The sequence below is a fragment of the Giraffa tippelskirchi genome, chromosome 7, assembly GCF_054371585.1.
Source record: "Giraffa tippelskirchi isolate mGirTip1 chromosome 7, T2T-mGirTip1v1.2.pri, whole genome shotgun sequence".
NCBI lineage: Eukaryota > Metazoa > Chordata > Mammalia > Artiodactyla > Giraffidae > Giraffa > Giraffa tippelskirchi.
In genome coordinates this window covers 126967848-126992598 of record NC_137281.1, presented here as the reverse complement: position 1 = coordinate 126992598, position 24751 = coordinate 126967848, and the positions used below count along the sequence as shown (strand labels likewise).

The 24751-nt window shown below is 39.2% G+C and overlaps 1 long non-coding RNA gene across 1 annotated transcript; it reads right to left on the bottom strand.

Annotated features, from left to right (window-relative positions):
• Positions 1–879: 879 nt before the first annotated feature.
• LOC145514257 (uncharacterized) lies at positions 880–24363 on the bottom strand. Its single transcript, XR_014059992.1, has 2 exons — positions 24328–24363; positions 880–4840 (listed from the first exon to the last, which is right to left on the bottom strand). It is a non-coding gene; the product is annotated as an uncharacterized LOC145514257 (long non-coding RNA).
• Positions 24364–24751: the final 388 nt, after the last annotated feature.

Genomic DNA, 24751 nt, shown 5'->3' with positions numbered 1-24751 from the left:
CCCCTGTCCCTGGGATTCTCCAGGCAAGAACACTGGAGTGGGTTGCCATTTCCTTCTCCAATACATGAAAGTGAAAAGTGAAGGTGAAGTCTCTCAGTCGTGTCCGACTCTTAGTGACCCCATGGACTGCAGCCCACCAGGCTCCTCCATCCATGGGATTTTCCAGGCAAGAGTACTGGAGTGGGATGCCATTGCCTTATAGTTTTTGCAAATTTGACAATTCTACAAATTGCATAGCATTACCAAAATAAATTTCAATTAACCATGCTATAGACAATTATCTTCATGTCCTCTTGCTAGAAAGATATTACAGAATATTCCCATATGAAGAAACAGTCAAAGAATAAGCAGACCAAAAAATGAAGGAAAATAGGGCATTGTGAAGATGTATGCAAAAGTTACATGTAGAATTGTTACATATTTTCCCTTATATTGTAGTGTTTTTAGATTTGTGATTTGTTATATTTTTTCTTTTTCTAAATAAATAGATTACAGATTCTAAATCTTAGTAAGCACCCCAGATATAAAATCTTGGCAAAACTCTGTAATGTGTGGTTTGCTAGTAGCTTCAAAAGAATGGAATAATTACTGCAGACCATGCTGCAATAACTTCATTTTTATTTTCCTTAGTAGTGTCAGCTTTGTACATTAGAATAATTATAAACAGTGTAATGATACAATAGGTGATACTGTATTTGACTGTATCTCCCATAATGTACAAGTGATTAAATGATGCTCAGAGAAGTATGTGATAAATGTGAGATAGTCTGTGTGGATTTAGGTTGTGTGGACCTGAAGCTTACACATGTCAGAGAGCAGAGGGAAGGTAGGAGAGATCTCATGAGAAAATGAAATACAAAAAAAACCACACACACAAAATTGGGTATGAATATTTATTTAGAATGAAAAGGGAAATCACTAAAAAATTACAAATTTTAAAAATCTGACATTCCACAAGCCAGGAAAATAACATCATATTTTTACAAATTTACTTCCTTATAGATCTTTTTTTTTTACTGCAATTTTCTTGGTTTATGTTATTTGTATCTGTATAAAGTCCTCCTCCAATAGTGATTTGATTGATTAATAAATAAATATATAATAAAGTCTCAGAAAATTGGAAATATTGGGTTAGACATGTCTAAGGGGAAAATATGAATCACAGAATTCTTAAATTGCATAAATTTCAAATACTCTTTAATATATATTACTGTCAAAAACAGAGCTAAATTATGAATGTGTGATTTAAAAGTGAAGTTAAAATTTATAATAGGACTAGTCATAAAATAATGTAATACAAGTATAAAATTTCTTTAACATAAAAAATTAATAATGCAGAAACTGGGTTGGTTGAGCCATTTACTGAGATAAAGAAAATTGAGTTTGAAATTAATTTTTAATGCTTTATTAATAAAATATTATTTTGTGATGGAAATATTGCTAATATTAAAATGAATTCTGATATTCAATTAGTAGAAATTTATTGCATATCTGGAGGGATATAATATTTTCTAGAGGTTATATTCAGAATATAAAACTTATCTAAGGTGTGTTCTCAAGAATATAAAATTTTTTATAAAAGAATTATAGGATTTAATGGTAAGCCATTTATTAGCATATACTGATTTAACAAAGCTTCATATTGCTGTTGTTGTTCCATTTTGCAACCCCATAGACTGCAACATGCCAGGCTCCTTAGTCTTCCATTATCCTCTGCAGTTTGCTCAAATTCATGTCCATTGAGTTGGTGATACTATCTAACTATCTCATCCTCTGCCACCCCCTTTTCCTTTTGCCTTCAATCTTTCCCAGCATCAGGGTCTTTTCTAATGAGTCGGCTCTTCACAAAGTATTGAACCTTCAGCTTCAGCAACCGTCCTTCCAGTGGATATTCAGGGTTGATGTCCATTAGGACTGCCTTGTTTGATCATATTGCAGTCCAAGGGACTCTCAAGAGTCTTCTCCAGCACCACAATTCGAAAGAATCAATTCTTCGGAGACTGGGCTTTCTTTATAGTCCAACTCTCACAGGTATACATGACTACTGGAAAAACCATAACTTTGACTATATGGACCTTTGTCAGCAAAGTGATGTCTCTGCTTTTTAATATGCTGTCTAAGTATGTCATAGTTTTCCTTCCAAGGAGCAAGTGCCTTTTAATTTCATGGCTGCAATCACTGTTCATAGTGATTTTGGAGCCCAATAAAATAAAATCTATCACTGCTTTCAATTTTTTGCCTTCTGTTTGCCATGAAGGATTGGGACCAGATGCCATGATCTTAGTTTTTTGAATGTTAAGTTTCAAGACAGTTTTTTCACCCTCCTCTTTCACCTTCATCAAGAGGCTCTTCAATTCCTCTTCACTTTGTGCCATTAGAGAGTTATCATGTGCATATCTGAAGTTGTTGATATTTCTCCCAGAAATCTTGATTCCAGCTTGTGATTCAGCCAGCCTGGCATTTCGTATGATGGACTCTGCATAGACGTTAAATAAGGAGGGTGACAATATACAGCGTTGTCATACTCCTTTCCCAATATTGAACCAGTTGGTTGTTCCATGTCCGGTTCTAACTGTTGCTTCCAGACTCACATACATGTTTCTCAGGAGACAGGTAAGATGGTCTGGTATTCCCATCTCTTTGAGAATTTTCCACAGTTGATTGTGATCCACACAATCAAAGGCTTTAGCACGGTCAATGAAGCAGAAGTAGATATTTCTCTGGAATTCCCTTGCTTTCTCCATGATCCAACAAATGTTGACAATTTAACCTCTGGTTCCTCTGCCTCTTCAAAACCCAGCTTGTACATCTGAAAGTGCTCAATTCATGTACTGCTGAAGCCTAACTAGAAGGATTTTTGAGCACAATCTTGCTAGTATGTGAAATGAGCACAATTGAATGATAGTTTGAACATTCTTTGCCATTACTCTTCTTTGCAATAGGAATGAAAACTGACCTTTTCCAGTTCTCTGGCCACTGCTGAAGTTTTCCAAACTTGCTGACCTATTGAGTGCAGCATTTTTAACAGCATCATCTTTTAGGATTTGAAATAGCTCAACTGGAATTCCATCACCTCCACTAGCTTTGTTTGTAGTAATGCTTGCAGGCCCACTTGACTTCACAATCCAGGATGTCCGACTTTAGATGAGTAACCACACCATAATGGTTATCTGGGTCATTAAGACATTTTTGAATAGTTCTTCTGTGTATTCTTGCCACCTTTTCTTAATCTCTTCTGCTTCTGTTAGATCCTTGCCATTTCTGTCCTATATTGTGCCCATCTCTGCATGAAATGTTCCCTTGATATCTCCAATTTTCTTGAAGAGATCTCTAGTCTTTCCCATTCTATCATTTTTCCTCTATTTCTTTGCATTGTTTATTGAAGAAGACCTTCTTATCTCTCCTCGATATTCTCTGGAACTCTGCATTCAGTTGGGTATATCTTTCTTTTTTTCCTTGACTTTTGCTTCTCTTCTTTCCTCAGCTATTTGTAAAGTCTCCTCAGACAAAAACTTTACCTTCTTGCATTTCTTTTTCTTTGGGATGGTTTTGGTCACTGCCTCTTGTACAATGTTGCAAGCTTCCATCCATAGTTCTTCAGGCACTCTGTCTACCAGATATAATCCCTTGAATCTATTTGTCACCTCTACTATATATTCATAGGGGATTTGATTTAAGTTGTACTTGACTGGCCTAGTGGTTTTCCCTGTTTTCTTTAGTTTAAGCCTGAATTTAGCTACGAGGAGTTGATGATTTGAGCCCCAGGTCTTAGGAGCTGCTGATTGTATAAAGCTTCTCCATCTTCAGCTACAAAGAATGTAATCAATCTGATTTCGGTATTGACCGTTTGGTGATGTCCGTATGTAAAGTTAACTCTTGTGATGTTGAAAAAGGGGGTTTGCTATGATAAGTGCATTCTCTTGGCAGAATTCTTTTAGCCTTTGCCCTGCTTCATTTTGTATTCCAATACCAAACTTGTCTTTTATTCCAGGTATTTCTTGACTTCTTACTTTTGCATTCCAATCCCCTATAATGAATAGGACTTTTTTTTTTTTGGTGTTAGTTCTAGGTCTTGTAGGTCTTCATAGAACAGGTCAGTTTCAGCTCCTTCACCATCAGTGGTTGGGACATAGGCTTGAATTACTGTGATATTGAATAATTTGCCTTGGAAATGAACTGAAATCATTCTGTCATTTTTGAGATTGCACCCAAGTACTGCATTTTGGGCTCTTTTGTTGATAATGAGGGCTACTCAATTTCTTCTAAGGCAATCTTGGCAACAGTAGCAGATAAAATGGCGATCTGAATTAAATTTGGTCATTTCTGTCCATTTTAGTTCACTGACTCCTAAGATGTCGATGTTCAATCTTGTCATCTCCTGCTTGACCTTGTCTAGTTTACCTTGATTAATGGACCTAGCATTCCAGGTTCCTATGCAATATTGTTCTGTACAGCATCAGACTTTACTTTCACCACCAGACACATCCACAACTGAACACCGTTTCCACTTTGGCTCAGCTGCTTCTTTCTTTCTGGAGCTATTAGTAATGCCCTCACTCTTCCCCAGTAGCATATTGGACACCTTCCAACCTGGGGGACTCATCTTCCAGTGTCACATCTTTCTGCCTTTTCATACTGTCCATGAGGTTCTCCAGGCAATAATACTGGAGTGGGTTGCCATTTCTTCCTCCAGTGGACTATGTTTTGTCAGAACTCTTTACTACGACCCATCTGTCTTAGATGGCCCTGCAAGGCATGGCTCATAGCTTCATTGAATTACACAAGCCCCTTTGTCACAACAAGGCTGTGATCCATGTAGAGGGTAGCTTCATATAGTAACCTGGAAAAAAAATCATTTTGAAGTTAAATTTTTATCCATAACAATAAATATCAATCATGAAAATTAACATCTATTCGTAAGCACAGTTTCACAGAGTCTTCACTGTAGACAGTGGTAATGAAGAGCTAAAAGTTCACAAGTAAAATCTGTTACCTATATAGAACTTAAAATATTTGGGAAACTGGCAATTTATAGGACAATTATAGTGAATCCTTCTGAAACTTTCCTCCGATTGTGAAATTTATATCTTTGTACATTGTATTAAAAGAGATTCATGCTCAGAGAAAGGGAACTAAATTTAAATTTCTACAGTACCATCAGGGACTCTTCCTTCTGATATTAATCAAATGGGAGCCAACAGGTCTTGGGACAGCTGGGCAGCCTTGATGCAGGTTTCCTGGCTGCTGCAGGGCAGCGAGATGTAGAGTTCCATCTCATTTCATAGAGTCCATCTGCTCACCAGTCTCTTCTTTGATCCAGTTATTTCTGGTGATAATTACACCCTTTTTGTTTCATTTGCTTACATACTAGAATTTTTCAGTGTTTTGGTTCAGTGAATTACTCAATAAAATAAAATTTATACAAAGCACCAACTAAACAAGCAGTTCCCAACCCGGCTTGCAGATCCCAAACACCAGGGGAGATTTTTATATAAAACTGATGCCTGGACTCCATCAGCCTCTCTAAGGTGGTTGGGTCCCAGCATCACAAAAAGTTGCCAGGTGATTGGAACATGAATCCAGGATGGAAAGCCAGGAGGTGGAGGCAGGGAGAGCCTGTCCAGATGTGGTAGGAACAGCAGAGCAGCAGAAAAATCATCAGTTCCTTTTGTAACACTCTTCAGAGGGCAGTCGACTTAGAAAGGGTGACCATGAAGGCTTGCCAGTAAATTTCAGTGACTCTAGAGCAGCAGAAAAATCATCAGTTCCTTTTGTAACACTCTTCAGAGGGCAGTCGACTTAGAAAGGGTGACCATGAAGGCTTGCCAGTAAATTTCAGTGACTCTAAGAGTCTCAAACTTAAATCTAGAGGGGCTGGATGAAAAGAAAAGCAAGACAAAAACCAATAGGGATTCCCCAAGGTGAAGGACAGGAGAAAGTAAAAGCGCTACCTACAGGGGGTGTCTATGACTCAGCTCTTGTCGGTTACTACCACTCGGATGTGAGTAGGTGTTGGTATGTATTTTAATTTTTTGAGAGAAATCATGTAGAAGTGTGCATGTGAGATAGAAAGTGGGAAGGGGGAGAGAAAGAGAAAGAGGAGCTCCTGACTTTTAAAGATAGTTCAAAAAATGTAGGAAAGTTGAAAAAACAAAAAAGCGTGCCTGTCAAGTGAACTGGGGCCTTTGCTATGCATAACCCAGGGCCTAGTTTCAAGTGCCAGAGCTATAGGACCAAGGGGTACACCCAGTGGTGACTGCAGCACCCTGAGCTTCCTGCCTGAGTTGTCAACCCTGTACCAAGGACCAAAAATGAACAAATTTGGCACTGAACATGTGACATGCAACAGAAGTAAACATTTTTCCACACTGTCATTTATCCCTTAAAAATATTGCCTCATACTACCATTAAAAAAGAAAATGAGTACTTACTTGAAAACCACATTAAAGTCATTTTGAGAGAAGTGAGATCATGACATTCTGTTCTAAAAATGAACACATCAGTGGAACACACAATATCATGAGGGGTGTCCATGCACACTTGCTCAAGAATGAGAGTGCTAATATGAAAGGAGCAGATGGTTACCTCTTTCCTGTGATTATTGAAATCAGTATATAAGTATGAAAAGAAGAGTCTCAAAAAAAAAAACTTGAGAACTTTCTTGGTGGTCCAGTCATTAAGACTCTGTTCTTCCAATGCAGAAGATGTGGGTTTGATCCTTGGTTGGGGAACTAAGATATTACATACCACATGGCAAAAAGAAAGAAAAAATTTTAATAGGTAAAATGTAAAAATGGCACCAATCAATTCAAAGTAAGACAGCTATTTTCATCAATATATTTTTTAATTTCCCAAGATTTTTATAATATTATTTATTTGTATACATACAGATAAAAGAGTTGGACCAGAAAGAAGGCTGAGCACCAAAGAATTGATGCTTTTGAATTGTGGTACTGGAGAAAACTCCTGAGAGTCCTTTGGACAGCAAGGAGATCAGGCCTGTCAATCCTAAAAGAAATCAATCCTGAGTATTCACTGGAAGGACTGATGCTGAAGCTGAAGGTCCAATACTTTGGCCATTTGATGTGAAGAGCTGACTCTTTGGAAGAGATCCTGATGCTAGGAAAGATTGAGGGCAGGAGGAGAAAGGGGCAACAGAGGATGAGATGGTTGGATGGCATTACCAACTCAATGGACACGAGTTTGAGCAAACTCCAGGAGATAGGGAAAGATAGGGTAACCTGGCATGCTGCAGTCCATGGGGTCTCAAAGAGTCAGACATGATTTAGCGACTGAACAACAACAACTGAAATAGCATGGGCTAGACAATTAGGCAATATCCCCATTTTTACGTTTACTGTGTCACCATATAACAAATTACTTTGCCTCTTTGAACTCAGTTACCAAATGCACCAAAGAAAACAATAATACATATGATTGCTCAAAAACTAAAATTAGAAAATGCAATTTAAAGTGGCTTGCATATAGTAGATGCTAAATTAACATTTGGCTTATTGTTTTTGACAATAGTAATTATGTATGCATTGACTGTATAATACAGAAACACATTTTATCAGGGATTCTGAGATTCCCACTGTTCATTTTTCATTGCTTTATTATCTTATAAAGTGAATTATTTCAGTCATTAATGGTTATTGAGCTCCAAATCATGTTCAGGCCAATGTGTTCAGAATTATAAAGGTCCAAAGAAGAACAGCATAGACTTTTTCATGAAACAATATATATTTTAATCATTTTAATTTATCCAACAAACATTTAATAAACACCTACTATGTACCAAGCACTGTTCTAGACAACAAGGATACATCACTAAATAAGGCAAAAACCAGTTCAGTTCTCATGGAGCTTAAAATAGAGTGGAACTAGTTAAACAATGAACAAATAAGAAAATTAGGTAGTGATAAATGCTATAAAACTACAATAGGTTTATGTACTGAAGAGTAATAGGGTAACTATTGCAGATTAGGTGGTCAGCCAAGAAAGGACTCTTTTTTAAAAGAGGGACTTCTCTGTTGGTCCAATGGGAAGACTCTGTGCTCACAATGCAGGGGTCTCTGGTTCAATTCCTGGTCAGGGAATTAATCCCACATGCCACAACTAAGAGTTCATATACTGCAACCAAAGATCTTGCCTGCCCAGCTAAGACCTGGCACAGCCAAAAATAAATAAATAAAAATATAATAAATAATATATTTTTTAAAAAAGACAAAAGAAAGCTAGTCATGCAGCGAGTCTAGGAAGAGTTTGATTCCTCTTACCCCTACTCCAGGAATGTACCTGGTGTGTCTAGAAAGCATTATGAAGGTACATGGGAGCCAGTGGAATGGGCAGAGGGGAGAGTGGTATGAGGTGAAGAAGGAGAATAAGCAGGTCCATATCATAGAAGGACTCATACCCAGAGTGAGAGTGTGAATTCAATTTTAACAGAGAAAGTAAACAGCCAATTATAATGCTAAGCAGTATTAAATAAGTGTTATAAGGCCCAAACAGTAAAGAATCTGCCTCCTAATGCAGGGGACCTGGGTTCGATCCCTGGGCTGGGAAGATCCCCTGGAGGAGGGCATGGCAACCCAGTCCAGTATTCTTGCCTGGAGAATCCCCATGGACAGAGAAACCTGGCGGGCTACAGTCCATTGGGTTGCAAAGAGTCAGACACGACTGAGCAACTTAGCACATAAAAGCAAAGTGCTGTGAAAACCCAGACAAAGATTGTTAATTCAGCATGCCTAGCAGCAGGTCAGAAGGCTTCTGGAAAGGTAGATTTGTACTGGTCCTTAGAGAACGAGCAGGACTTAAAATGTAAATGGGCAGAGGACTTCCCTGGTGGTCCAGTGGTTAAGATTGCATGCTTCCAATGCAGAGGGCTTCCCTTGTGGCTCAGCTGGTAAAGAATTTGCCTGCAATGTGGGAGACCTGGGTTCAATCCCTGGGTTGGGAAGATCCCCTGGAGAAGGGAAAAGCTACCCACTCCAGTATTCTGGCCTGCAGAATTTCATGGACTGTATAGTCTGTGGGGTCAAAAAGAGTCAGACTCAACTGAGTGACTTTCACTTCAATGCAGGGGGCATGGGTTCAATTCCTGGTTGAGGAACTAAGGTCCCACATGCCCAGCAGTGTGGCCAATACAAACAAATAAATAGGCAGAGAACAATGAAAAGGACATTCCAGGCTGCGGAAACTGTAAAACAAAGAACTCATGCATTGGTTTGTCTGGGAGGGTTGCTGTGGGAACCTAGACAACAGAGGTAGATCAAGCCAAAACTGTAGACTCATAGGTGGGGAAGCATTCTAGGTGTGAAAGAGTCTCTAATCCAGACTGAGAAGAGAGGGCCTTGTCCACAGGCAAGAGAAGCCACTTAGAGTGCAGCCTCCTGAAGTAGTGGAGACATGTGTCCTTTAATGCTAATTAGCAACACTAGAGACACTAACACTCTCTGTGGACTGGCTGAACATCACGAGTGATTGTATCACCTTAATGCTCTATTGGTGTTACGTGGACATCTCTAGGCCCCATATGCACTTGTGTATTCTAGCAATGAGCAGAAGATATCTAAGAAACAATCCATGATGCAAACGAGAATATTCTATGGCATAAACACTTTGGTCCAGCATTTACTCCTTTCCTGATACACAGCCTGTGTGAACACTCAGCCAAGTACACAAGTCCAGAGATGTCCTGTGAGGAGTTGTGGGACCACCACTATGAAGTCCTGGGAGCCACTCCCATACACTTGATGTCATCCAAAAAAGCAGGAGGTACCCGAGGAATGGGAAACCAAGGAATTGTCTGAAAATCCACTCTCCAAGGTGGACCATTTAAATCAGTGTTTTTCAAACTATAGGTTACAATCCATTCATTGGTCATAATATCAATCCAGGGAGTTGCTACTGACATTTTCTTTTAATTTAAAATGATAGACTAAAATAGAACAGAAAACATCAGAGTGAACATAACATAGTAAGGTCAAGTGTTCTGATTCATAAATGCATTGTTTCCATCTTTCATAGATACATACACAGACATCTGTGTACTGCATTGGAATGTAAGATGTGTTTCTTGCTGTGGGTCATAATGAAAAATTGAGAAATATTATTTAAATTTATTTTGGAGGGGATTAATTAATAGAGTTAAACTGGACTTTTATTTTTTAATTCACTGATAGCAGATGGGTGTATGTATGTAAAAATATGTCTTCTGTAGGACCAGGAAGAGGTCCAACAGTTAACCATGCATTTCTCCAGGGAGTATGGAAGATGTTATAAAAGTAGAGAAGTTTGATTTTGTATTTTATATATTGTTGTTATTGTTGTTTAGCCAGTATGTTGTGTCCTACTGTTTGTGACCCCAGGGGCTGTAGCCCTCCAGGATCTTCTGTCCATGGGATTCTCCAGGCATGAAAACTGGAGTGGGTTACCATTTCCTTCCCCAGGAGATCTTCCCAACTCAGATATTGAACCAGCATCTCTTACATTGGCAGGCAGGTTCTTTACCACTAGCGCCATCTGGGAAGCCCAGAAAAAGATCCAGTGCTTGCAAACAAGTCAAGCTCTGAGGAATGTACATCAATGGCCAGAGGGCCCTGAACCATTAGAACACTTGGAGTTAGGAAGAAAGGAGTTACTACCTAGAGCTCCAAGATGTTGAAGGTTCCTGTGACCATATGATAGAGGCCAGTGGCCAGGCAGTTCCCTTGGTTCACCACATTCTATCATGCCAGGCTGTGGCATCCTTCTCCACCACAGGGCTCACCTACTATATGGACGAGACACTCATGTTCATGGGCCAGGCCCTGGAAAGTGCTGAGTACTCAGTTTTTCTCTCTGCCTCTCCCTTCTTTATGATGCCTGGTTGAACAGTCTCATTTCCAGCTGGCACGTGCTTACAGCAAGCTATGTCTATATCCTCAATTAGATCTCATCTAAGAAGCGATGTGGATCACACTGGATAGCGCATAATTGCTTAGCTTTTGCATTAAACCAACTCTCATGGCTGATGATACCATATTTTAAATTTCAGTACTCAGCAGTGGTGTTGCACATAGCACTTGCTTTATAAACATTAAGTGACTATTAATGGATAACTCATTAGGTAAGGTGGACATAAGACCTTATTCCATAAATGACTGTTGCTGATTACCACAAAACTTTTGAGCCATAAAAGCAAAGGCTGATTCTACCATGAAATTCTGCATTTGTAAACATTAATTATTGTTTTTTCTGACTTTCCTTCCTTCCAGTCACTAAGAAAGGTATAATATTCAGTTTTTATGGCAACTAAAATCCACAAAGTCCCTATGTTCAAAATCAATCATCCCACCATTCAGTCTTGTGGTTTCACTCTGGTAAGTTCCTCCTAAATCACACTGATGATGCCTGATTTTTATGAGCTGTGAAATCTGTTAATTATCTTTTCTATTGCTCTTTGTGTCTTATTACAAGTGAGAGAAAGGAGAACTAATCCTTTTATAAGTAAGTAGCAGACATGTAACACACCCACAACCAAACCTGACTCTTTTTCTCTTCCCACCCACCTTTTCTTCTTTCAGAAGAGTTTAAAACCAAAAATCCAGATTAAAGTCAGACTCTTAATGTTAAATGCATTTTTACAGAGGCAAATGTCTGTGAAAGAAATTTTATAGGAACAAATGATCAATTGCATTTTTAAGAGCAACTCCTACACACGCTGCAGGGTAACTTGCCAAAGGGCTCATTGTATTTCCCACACTAGTACTGGTGGCTAAGGACACTCAGGAAGTGAGCTAAATATTTTGGATGCCTGGGTTTCACAGCTGAGAAGCTTAATTTTTTAAAACTTGAGTGAGATAAAGTAATGGCAGTTTCCGAATAATGACTATTATTTAGATTCTCTTTCCTGATGTCATGGGACTATATTTTTAATCCTTCCACTCAAAAGTTAATCGTTCATCTAATTAGATAGGAAATAAGTATTTTCTAAATTGCTGAGCAACAGATTCATTCTATTAACCTTATTATCAGTGCTATTTCCATTGTGGGTCAGAATTTACAGTCTTTATAATTTTTAAACTGCAGGTATTGGAAAGGCCTCCTGGAATAACACCCCAGCCTTGGTGAAACCAGCCTAGTGTATCCTTTGTTTCAGCCAAAGGTGACAAGTTCTCAGGGGTTGACATAAACCTTTTTCAAACCACTCATTTTCCAGATTGACAAGTGGCACTATTAACAATAACTAATCCAATGCCAGCTAGCTATAGACACCTCACCTCTTCATTTGTTTAATTTCTCTTAATAGGAAATAAATAGTGCTATTTACTTTTGTATGGGAGATACTTAACCATCCTACTGAAGAAGTAAGTTTCTCTCACAAATCAATTTTAAAACTACCTAGGAGAAGGCAATGGCACCCCACTCCAGTACTCTTGCCTGGAAAATCCCATGGACGGAGGAGCCTGGTAGACTGCAGTCCATGGGGTCGCTAGGAGTGGGACACGACTGAGCGACTTCACTTTTACTTTTCACTTTCATGCATTGGAGAAGGAAATGGCAACCCACTCCAGTATTCTTGCCTGGAGAATCCCAGGGACGGGAGAGCCTGGTGGGCTACCGTCTATGGGGTCGCACAGAGTCGGACACGACTGAAGCGACTTAGCAGCAGCAGTGTATAATCAGTATTGAATGAAATGAACCTGTTCTCTGGTGTGGTGGACAAAACCTTAGACAGCACCAATGCTATTGTATTTCTGAAGAATCACACTAAAGAGGAAAGAAAACTAATGCCAGTGGATAGAAGTGGTGAGTTATGATAGGGTAATAAGTTGTGTCTCAATAAACGCCTTGTATCTTCTGTTCTTAAGGCAAATGGAGGAACTGTGGGGGTACAGTAAGGAAACATCTTCCTCTCTGATTTCAGTGGAAGTTAATGATTCAAAAGAATTAGGCTTTGCTGCCTCCCTGGCAAAGACTTAGTTTTCTGTTGAGAAGAAACTTGCCACATTTTAATGAAGCATGCAAATCACACCATAGCCCATTGTCAGAGAAAAGTACTTTGCACACAAAATAAATAAGCAAAAGACAAAAACAGGGATACAGTGTCTGCCTCTAGTCCCCAAAATAGACAAAATTTTGAGCTCTTTCTGGTAAATTACTGTCTCCCTAACAAAAACAACTTCTAACCCCCTACCAGAATGCTTTTGCAATGGATACAATGTAACAATAAAGTGAGGAAACTGTTCTTTTTCCTTCCACCATGTGCACACAACCTCTAACCTGGATAATTTTGAGAGTTTTATCCCTTAATAGCCCTGTAGCCTTTGAGAAGACAATCCTTCAGAATTCTAGTCTTCTTTTACAAATAAACTCATTTTCTTTCCTTGAAACCTTTTACCCTTGAATCTTCTATTTTCTTATCACACCCCTAAGGCCAAGTAACATATAAAAATAAAATTTTAAAAAGATTTATCAAACAAATATCGCATCTTTCAGATTCTCTGTGTTCAGGGCAGATAATTTGCTTCAAACTGGTGCAGGCCCAGATGATTCCAAGCAGACAAGACTCACTGGAATGAAAGGGCAAGTGTTACTCAATCAAGAGCATCTCTTCAGGAAAGAACATTCTGAAGAACAGTGTCAAACTGTTTCTGTGCAGGAAGTTGAAGCAAATGAAGGGAGGGAATTTTCCTGAGCCTTTATATTTTTACTTACCTTTCTAACACACACAAGAAAATCCATCTCTGCAAAGACATAATAACAAGCACTTCCAAGAACTAAATCTAAAGAGGCCTCTGTTATACAAGTTAAGCCCAGCATGGAACTTCAAGAATTCACTTTCAAATCCAAAGTAATTGAGAGCAATCAGGACAAAGTATTACTTGACTTAATGAGGTCAGGAGATTAGTTTTTCCTCATTTCCAGGATCAGAGATTGCTGAATCAATCCCAATACTAAGAACTTTCAGAGAGTAAGAACTCCTTCCAGGGCCTGGGGGTCAAGATGGCATCCTTCTCCTAAAGCATGAGGATATACTGTCTGGGAAATAAACACCATGTGGCAGGAGAGTCAGCTGTCCATCAGATGAATCAGCATCAAGAAAATAAATCCAATGTGTGCTCAATAATGAAGATCGGGTGTTTTCTCTCACTGTATTTTTAAATAAATCTGTTATTAAACCATTTAAAAGTTACAACTTGTGTAGAAAAGAATGCAACTATAACATCAGCATGCCCTGTTGGCCATTCCATTTTTAATCAAAGACCCATAATCATCCCATTCCATCGAAAACAATTTCCTTTGATAGCTGGAAATTGAATGATAAACAGAATTTTAAAAATAAGCATTTTTAATTTTTTAATTTATTTTTTAATTGGAGGAAAATTGCTTTACAATGTTATGTTGGTTTCTGCTGTACCTTAAAGTAAAGAGGGAACATGAAGAAAAGGGTTGCTCTTAGAGGCAATAATGGCTAAATATATTCCAGTACTATTCATGCACTTCCTCAAATCTTTCTGGTAGTTATTTCCTCCCCTATTTATACCCTATTAATCTCTGTTAAAGAAATTCATGTTTCAATTCAGTTGCTCCTTAACTTTTCCCAACTCCATCTCTCATCTCATCCTACACATAACTGACCTAATGAAAAGAAAAATGGGATAAGCAGATGCCTTTTTTTTTCATTCACTAAGTTTTACACTATATTTTGTTTGTTGTGTATTTATGTAGATATTATCTTAGAACTCAAGGGTCGCAAGAGTGTTTCCATGTTACTACCATATATCTGAGAAAATCAACACTCGCTAAAAAGTCAAGTTATATATGTTAGGTCTTACTCTGAAAGACCAGAGCTAGATGGTAAGGGGACCATGTAGTGTTTCCATGATCATTTTTAGTTCACATTAATATATTCAGCCTGAGACATTGTAATGTATTTTGAAGAGGAACAGATGCAATACAGAAAAATAACAAGCTCTACGAAATTATAGAGTAAACTCTAAAGAACAAATTAACAGTAATAGTCATATAATCTAAACCATGATAATGATAGGTTGTACTTTTATTACAGTTAATACTTTTCAAAGATCTTTCACCTACATCATCCCTTTAATTGAAAATGATCAGTAATTTTTCTCTCACACTGAGAACAACCTGTAAGAAAATTGTATTGAAGGATGATTGCATGAGATTTCCTAGATACCTCAACAGGGATAAAAGAAATAATCAGGCTAAACATAATGGAAAATTTCCCAACTCGGAAAGTTGTCTGATGCTCACATAGGTGCCAAAAAATTTGGATTTTGTTTTCTAAAGACTTTTAAGAATATGCCATGTACCTAACTTTCTCAGATGGTTTAGGTGCAACAATATCTACAGGAAGAAGAATGTAGGTTAACTACACTGGCAAATAGGTAGCTCATTAGTATTTCATTTACTGATGTATAGTTGCAGCTCCCTCACCACCCTGAAGCCATTAACCTTACTCTGAACAGAACCACACTGCCCTGAACTAATGGTCTTGTCCAGTGGTTGGCATGAGAGTCAGGATCATGCAATATGGTTTCTCCATCACGTCACCAGCTGTCTTTGCCCTCAGGGTGATACACTTGTGTACTATCCTCTTTCCTTACCCTGTTTTTCCCCTACAATTTCTATTCATCCCAATTTTATCTTTGGGGGATTTGTAGAACCCTCTAATTCCTCTTGTGCAAAAATAGCTTTTACATTTTTAAATTTCCTCTCATTCAAGCTAAATGTTTCCTTGTTGTCCAATAACTTCAGCATCTCAGTTTATAAACTTTCAACATACTTCAGTCCTTTTCCCTCTGACAGTGTGGTGTTCAAAGCCAACTACAGTGTTCTCTTTAGAGTCCCTTGGACTGTAAGGAGATCTAACCAGTCCATCCTAAAGAAAATAAGTCCTGAATATTCATTGGAACGACTGATGCTGAAGCTGAAACTCCAATACTTTGGCCACCTGATGCAAAGAAGTGACTCATTTGAAAAGACCCTGATGCTGGGAAAGATTGAGGGCAGGAGGAGAAGGGGACAACAGAGGATGAGATAGTTGGATGGCATCACCAACTCAATGGACATGAGTTGAGTTGACTCCGGGAGTCGGTGATGGACAGGGAGGCCTGGCATGCTGCATTCCATGGGGTCACAAAGAGTCAGACACAACTGAGCAATGGAACTGAAGTACAGTCTGACCACAGCAAAATGGAGTGGGATTGTCATTTCCCCCCAGACAAGGCACACACATTCACTAGTACAGCCTAAAAAGACATTAAACTTGTGGACGGCGATACCACTTTGCAGACATATATTGTAGAACTACAGTTCCTAATTTTTTAAACTATATAAACTAAGAATCCAGTGCTATACTCTTTGAAAGAACCCAGAAATTCGCTTCATAAACTCCACTCTTCATTTATCTCCGTATTTTTATCTAATCAAATCTGCTAGAGTTCAAGCATCAACATTAAAAATTAGTATCATTAAATATCTTGTTGGCAGTTCATACTTTTTGTATTATTTAATAGTGTTTTTACAATGGTAGTCTTTCTGGTATTTGTTTATGGTAATGCATAGCTTTTTTAAGAAACGTTTTGACTTAAATAGATTGGGATACACCTAACCACATCTAAGAACTTCATATATTTAGGAAATATATCCCAACATCCAAACAATAAACCCAAAATGATTTTTGGAAGCATAACCTTATTTGGAACACATAATTTGCTACAGGCTTAAGTTGACTGGAGCATCTTTATTTTCATTAAAATTTGTGTTCTAATTAGATCCCAACATTGTCTCAATCTTAGCTCTGTTTTCTTGCCTTCACTCTCCATCCAAAACTGTTTAGTTTTAGTCTTATCCAACATCTGTGTTTATGCAACCATAAACTATTTGTAGATAAGCACAATTTTGCAAATAATGTTTCAGGACCCCTTTCCCAGCTTGGTGACTCGTGAACAGGATGTAAAACTGAGGTTAGTACTTCTAGCTGAAATTCACGAGTTCACCACTGTCTGTAAATTATATCTCTTTATATTTCTCATCTATCTACTTCTTTCCTTCCCCACTGCCATTTTCTCTCTCTAGCTGTGAATGCCACCCAAAACATGTTTCTGTGTTTGATCAAGCTGACCCCTTGGTTGTGCCTGTCATCAATTTTTCGTCCATCCCTAACTTCACTGTGACTTTCCCTTTATAACATATTGGCTTAGGCTAATCAACAGAGAATTTCCTGTCCCCTGTTTTTCCTTGTCTAAGCTGAAATGTGGTCCTCTCCTGGCATCCTCAGATAAAAAAATTTTTTAAATGACCTTGGCATCTGCCCCTGTTAAGGTTCTGTTTGGTGAGGATATTGTAGAAACCATACTTATTTTTCTCAGCTTATGTTCCTTCCACACTTTAAGTGTTTCAGCCAAACTGACCCAAACTCATAATGATCGAGACACTCCAGTATGTAAAAAGATAGAGCACCTATCCCTGGCTTGACTATGCCCTAAATTAAAGTCTTGAAAATAAGAGCCTGAATATTAACAATGTGTCTGGCATTCTGTGTGGCCCCTCAGGGTACATCTTTGTCTGTAGTTTTGATCGCCAATCTTGGGCCTATGAATAATGCCTTGACAGCTGGTACATAAGTAGTATTTGTTCACTGAGATCAAAATTCACTTGAAGTTGGGAAAAAGAGAATGCTTTCAAATGCATGTTAAGCAGTTTCATTCCTATAGTCCTTGTTAGGTCAATGCCCCTTATATGCAGGAAGTAGCAGAATGGCCATCACCCCTCTTCCCTCAAGATTAAGGAGTGATCAAAGTGTGGGGGGAGAAAAGATAGGGGAATTGAAACACCCCTGGTGATTAGTCAAATACATTTCACCTGCCTTTACTAATCAAGGTTGTTGTAAGACTTGCATGTCCTCCAAGCAGCCTGTAGCCTAAACAGTATAAACTTTCCAGGAGTTATTTTCCAGGAACTTCGAGTCGGCTGTGTCTAGTTGGACCTGAGCTATTTAAGACTGGATAAGACCACCAACCTCCAACTGGGTTGCTCCTCATGGGGCATGTGTGAGTGTCCTCTCAGTGACCTTTTGACATCAGAGAGCTAAACACTCCACCCTCAGATCATGCTAAGTTCCTCCAAGTTGGCGCATGCAGAGGCCTGTAGTTGTTACATCTGAACAGAAGAATGATCACTATTATTGCACTTTGTCCCAATCACCTTTCCCCACTCTCCCCCTGCATCCCACGCCTCAGACTGCCTGCTGCTTCTGTTCCTTATTTCCCAAACAACCCCCAGCCCTTGGCTTTGGGGAGGCAGGTCAGAGATTTGTTTTCCAGTCTCCTCACTTGGCTGCCTTGCGAGTATACCCTCTCTCTGCTGCAAACCGCAACATCTCAGCATTTGGGTTGCTGCTTGTGAGGTAAAAGGAGCCTGGTCCAGCAATATTATATACCAGAAACCATCCTGGAACAAAGACTAAAACCTCTAGCCTCTAAGAGCTTACATTCAATAAACAAATAAGCCAGATACATAGAAAGTCTAACAAGTAGCGGTAAGTGCTACAGAAGAGAGTTAAGACAGAGAAAGGGCTCCAGAAAGATGTGGAGGGCAGGGTGGAAGACGGGGAGGACTTTAGCTGTCAACAGGGCGCTCACAGAAAGCCTGCCGAGGAGGTGGCATTGGAGCAAAGGCCTGGGGGAGGTGAAGAGGTGAGCTAGACCACCAGTACAGGAGTGTCCCGAAGAGAAGGACGAGCTGAGTGCTTCCACCCTGGTGGGCTTGAGGGATGAATGACAAAGAACTAACAGAGGCTGGAGTGGAATGAGAGAGATCAGAGAGGTGGCAAGGAGCCAACTGTGGCGGAAGTCCTTGTAGATTGCTGTCTAGTGCCGTGGGATGCCACTTGAGAGTTTCCCACAGTCGTGTACTGGTCTGACTGTCCCTCAGAAGGGCATCTAGGGCTGTCCCCATCCGCCCTGCCAGCCCTTGCCTCACACCAGGGCTATATTTCCCTGATGGCACATCCTCTCTCTCCCATTCTTCTCCCTCCCTTAGCTCCTTAGCCGCCTCCACCTAAAGGATGCCCCATCTCACTCAACCCCACAACTCACTTGTTCGTGTACTTGGTCTGTAAGACTTGAGCTAGGTCTGCCTCACCCGGGACGCACTCCCTGATTCCCCCAGCCTGGACTGGCTAAACCTTGCTGAGATTCCCTGAGAATCTAGATGGCCCTGCTGAGTGGAGGTACTCTCTTTGAGAACAGTACCCGAGCCTTCCTTGAAACTATGAAGCTTGGCACCTGCCAGCAGAAAGCCCTCAATAAATGTCTGCTGAATGAAGGGATGAGGAACCCTGAAACAGGATGAAGCAGATGATAATGCAGGGAACTCTCTTGTGGGAGACAAGAAAATTATCTGAATTATCTGAAATATCTGAATTATCTAGGATCCCTATATACAGGTTTCTGGCCTCCTTTCTGGAGAAGAGTGTTTTCCCACTTCTTTCAAATTTGATTCTGACTACATTGTTCTGAGCTTTAAACCTAGCATCAAAATGAAAAAAAAAAAAAGCTATGAAATCTTTCCTTTGGCAAATTTATACTCTTACATTTGTGAGATAAGAGAGATTAGCCAAATACAGTCAGTTTCTAAAATTTTTAAAATATTAAATATTTGGTGCTATTAGTCATGCTAACAGATACAACCCCAAATGCAACTTACTTATAAATGGAGGCATAGTGGCTATTTCGGTGGAAAAAAGTATGGACAACCTATGTTTTGGCCACCTTTTTGAAATCTTCATTCTTAAGTGTGAAGCTAGAAGTAAGAGATCACCAAGAACAATTCAGTTTGAATTTTAATATGATCACTTCCTGAAAAGAAAAAATTGTCAATGTTCACATTAATATCCTCCACAGACATAATTTGAATATTCTGGGTGAGAAAGAAAGAGGAAGAGAGTGTGGAGAAATAAGAATATTTGATGTGATATAACATGGTCAAAACGTTAGCCTGAAGGGAGGCTACAAAGTCCTTTATCATACTCGAGGGAAAAAAATTTCCCCTCTCCCTCCAGAAGGACATGGTGTTTAGTGTCAGTTTAGAAAGGCACACTCCCCCTTTCAACATACATCGGAGGCCCCACTCTTGCAAAAAGGTAAGATAATGTGCTCTCCAAGTAAGAAGTCAAGTACCCACTGCCTTTTGAAACTGCCTGACGAGAATTAACGGCCTTTGCCATCCTCTTTTAAACAACTGTGGCCAGGTTTTCTATAAGCACCTCGTTTATCTTGAGACTCTTTCATCTATTATCTGACTGTAAGCGTGTTCATAGTTCATCAGCTGAATTCACTTTGACAGCAAAGTCTTATGACGAGTAGCCAACAGCCTAATGTCAGGTCTGTGAATATCTCTGGAATTAAGGTGATGGGAAAAGGGTAACCTTCTGCTACTCCTAACGGCATTTGCTGAACCACAAAAATAGACCCTTAAATCATCCTCCATTTGCAAAAGCAGGTCCTCTTTGCTAATATTAGAACAGAGTGCAGCTGGCTTCCTGCTTACATCAAACACACCACGTGGGGCCCCCTCTGCATTCATCCTTGCATGTGGTTACAGACATGAATCATGACATGGCCAGTTGTGTAGACGAATGTTACCATTCAAACGGCTCTTACTTGGCCTCTAACAAGTCCATTCCTAGGTATTTTTGACGATAGCAAGGGAAAAAAATCATCATCCCCTGTCTTTACAGTTTAGCCACCTGGGCCCCAGAGGTTTATAATTGTTACTTCTTCCTGAAGAACTGGAAATGGGTTTCGTGATGAAAACAAAAATACCTGTACCGCAAACATAAAGCTCTTCTTTTTAAACAGCCGCAGCTTGGTTTACGACCATCTGAAAGTGCATGATGCTTGAACGAAAGACTTCTGTTTACGATAACTTATAAGAATTATATTTCCAAACAAGTTTAAGGTTGGCTGTACACATTTATAAATATTTTGAGTAACTGAAGTAGACTTTTGAGAAACCTTGCCACCACAGAATTCTATGTTTACACTTTCTGTGGATAGAACAGGAGCTTTTGAAATTAGCGTTTTTACTAAATTGCCAGGAAGGTGCCTGTTGTTCTGAATTCATCATTAAACCAACCAGCATAGCCTTGTATGCCCAGCTGATGAGTAAATCAACTCATTGGAAGGTGTTTAGCTTCGCTAATCACCTGATGATTATTCAGAAACATGAAAAACAGAACTTTTCAGTCCCCAAGGTAAAACTATGCTATAAACAATGGCTCTCAATTGCTCAACACTTAGTCAACACTTCTGCTCCAATCCTGAGACTGACTTCCATTAAGATGTAAAGAACCAGGGTGGACATACTCTAAGTCATCCTGATAAAAGTGGAGATGGCATTTTACAGATAAGTTTGTTTTGATCCTCAAAGTTCTTTGGACCAGCGGATAGCCAAGTGCCATAGGAGTTGGGATCAACTGAGCATCTCTGTATTACAGCCTCCCCACACTTAACGTGCTTCCATTTGCACCGCTTGTCAGTCACTCGAAAAAGAATGGACTCAAATTTCCATGGATAGAAACAACACAGATAAAGGCTACCCTTTGTTTAACTGTCACTCCTTTATTCTTGAGAAATTGTGAGGATTCTCTACAGAAGCAGGTGCCTAGCTTTTGCATGGGGCAGATGATCCAGCAGAAACAGTTGTTTCCAGATGTCTTTCAGGGTAAAAATTTTTTGAAGTTATGTTTTCCCCTTAGAAGTTGTTAAGAGTAAAAAGCAAGAATTACTGTAAGTGTATTAACAGTAATGATGCTTCAGATGTACTCTAAGAGAAATAAAATAGCTCCTTGGAATATTGTAACGAGCAAATTGGGGCTTTGGAGGTTGTTATTTTCAGCCTTTGTCTGAAACAAAAAAGCAATCTGCTAGACGCTCTAGTATAATTTTAAAATAAGAACATGCTGCAGCCTTCTATCCACCCACCACCACACACAGAAACTTCTACCAACTACCAACAGACGCTAAGCACCACCATGATGGGGTTTACAAGGGCTCAGTCCTCATCCCTCTGTTCCCACCTCCTTTGCAGGAACTTCCATTAGGAGCACTTTTCTAGCATCGCGCCTGAGCCAATTCCAATCTCTAAGTCTTTCCTCCTGGATAATTACGAAAACTCAAACTGACTTACCTTAAAAACAAACTCATTCATGCATTCATCTCTCTTGCCTCCTCTTCACTTCCCCACTCCCTCAAAAATACCCCTGATGTGTTTACCCCATCACCACCCACTATGGCTTTCCTGACTTGTCAATGGTATGGACAATCTCCCAGTCACCCAGATGATGGTCTTGAGTTGTATTAGACACCTCCTTCTGCTTCATTCATTCCCTGTACCTAATATTTCACAAGTCCTGTTAATGTTCCATGAAAATGTCTCTCAGACCCAAGCTTCCTCTTCCTTCCCACCTCCACCATCCTAGGAGAGCACCCATCACTCCCGTCACAGCCGTTACAACAATAGCTACCAGGTGACCCCCTCATGACAATTTCTTCTGTGTTCCAAACCCTCAGAGGTTGTTGATACCACCGACAGTCAGCAAAGACAGGAGGAAGACACATCAGGGGTATTGTTGAAGGAGAGGAAACAAAACAGATGTATGTATGAATGAGTGTGCTTCTAATATGTCACTATGATTTTTGGCAATCATTTTTGGCAAGATTTTATGCCTACCTGGAGTAATAGGAAATCCCTCATAAATTGGTAATAAAGATTTTTTATTAATTGGTAATAACATGAATATACTTGAGAATTTAAGCTAATGTAAGAAAAATTATTATTTTATACTTTTGTCTTTAGCATGGCACATCATTTGCTTCAATAAATATTCAACTGGCTAACCAGTTGGATGTGAATAATTGTGGTTGAGTACGTGCATGGGGAAAAAACAAATCTCAGTTCCTTGGATATGATATGACTTAGTCAGAAAGCCAAGAAAACACACTTTACAGAGGCATTATATATTTAGCTCCCTGATATCGTGTAAAAAAAAAACCCCAAAAACGTACCCACAAACCCTGTAGCTACCGTCAAACAAGAGTTAAGAGTCTTTAAACATACTTTGCAGGAAACAGTCACTCCACTTTCATCCCCCCATCTCTTAAGCCAGTGACCTCCCTTGATCTCTGAGATGACAGTGTGCCAAGTTCCATGAAGCCCGGCATTCACAAATGACCCCATTAGATTTCCTAAAGACCTTAATTGCCCAATTCCTTTCACCCAGGTTTCTGAGGTTCAAGGAATGCTATCCTTCAGTTACTCTCTTGCATAGGTTCTACTTATTGTTACCTTAATCCTTTCTGAATCCCTGAGAATGCAAAGAACTGAAGCAGACTTTGATTCTCCTACTGAATTACAAGATACTTTACATACTTCTGTCACAAAGTCATTCTCCTCTGTTTACTATTCAACAATGACATTCACTTTCATGTCTAAACACAGAAGGGAAGCACCAGGGCAATAAATATAATCTTAAAGATTCAAAAGCTGATCCCCTTCAAAGGACCATGTTAAAATACCTAAGAAAATTAATCACTTCCTGCGGTCCTAACCCCACAGCTCTGTCTTATCTGGACAAACACTGCAGGCTGAGGGCCAAGTATCCACTTTGCATCTATTTTGGAAAATATTATCTGAGCTTTCCCTTACAAATCAAATCAACATATATTGTACATATTGAGTGCTCACTATTTGCACAGCACTGTACCCAAGTGGCTCTATTTGAAAATAGTAAGCTTGAGCTTTTCTTTCAGAGTTTATGAAGGAAAGTATTATAGTACATATCAGCTGATTTATTTACTTGAAACCAAAATAAATATATAATGTGGATGGGAGCAACAAAATAAATAAAAACATTTTGATAAGTTAACCCCCATAAAAGAAACTCTTCTATATTTAAGTAAATTATTCTAGAATCATAATACTTTAATCCCCTTGTCCAAAATTGTTAACAGAATTATACTGAAACTGTTTGACTTATAACAGTTTCTCAATTCCATGAAAGTTTGCTATACCAAGTAGCACATCTGTGGGTGCTAATGTTGCCTTTATTTCCATGCAATTTGTTTCCAGTGGCAAATAAAAGTGCATGAAGAGCCATGGGGCTATTTTCGACTCCAGCCTGACCAACACTCTCTCCAACACACAGGCAGGCATGCACACACACACCCATACTCAAAGGATTGAGAGGCTGAAGGTTAAACACTCCTTTGTTACAGGAAAAACAGAATAAATGGAGAAGGCTTTACTTACAGGACAGACCCAGAGGAAGATAATCACCCTATAGACACACAGCTTCCAGCACTTCCAAAAGACTATGACATCATTAGACAATAATAAATATGCAGTTAAGTAACTCAAGTGACCCACAAAATAAATCATACATTTCTTCAGTCAAAACATAGTCTTCAAACTGTATTCTATCACTGGAAGAGAAATTGGACTAAAAAAATCTCCAAAGACCAGCTCTAAAATTCTATGAGTTCACAACATTTGTCCTGGAGGAGAGAGGGATTAAAAATAAAACTGAAAGAGCCTCTGTTGAGGAATAGGATAATTACATTATTTCACAATGAATTTAGCACACGTTAAAATCAACATGATGTACTTTTCTGCATTTATGTTTTATTCAGTAAAAATGTCCAAAATCTATTATAGCAAGCTGATTATTTATTTA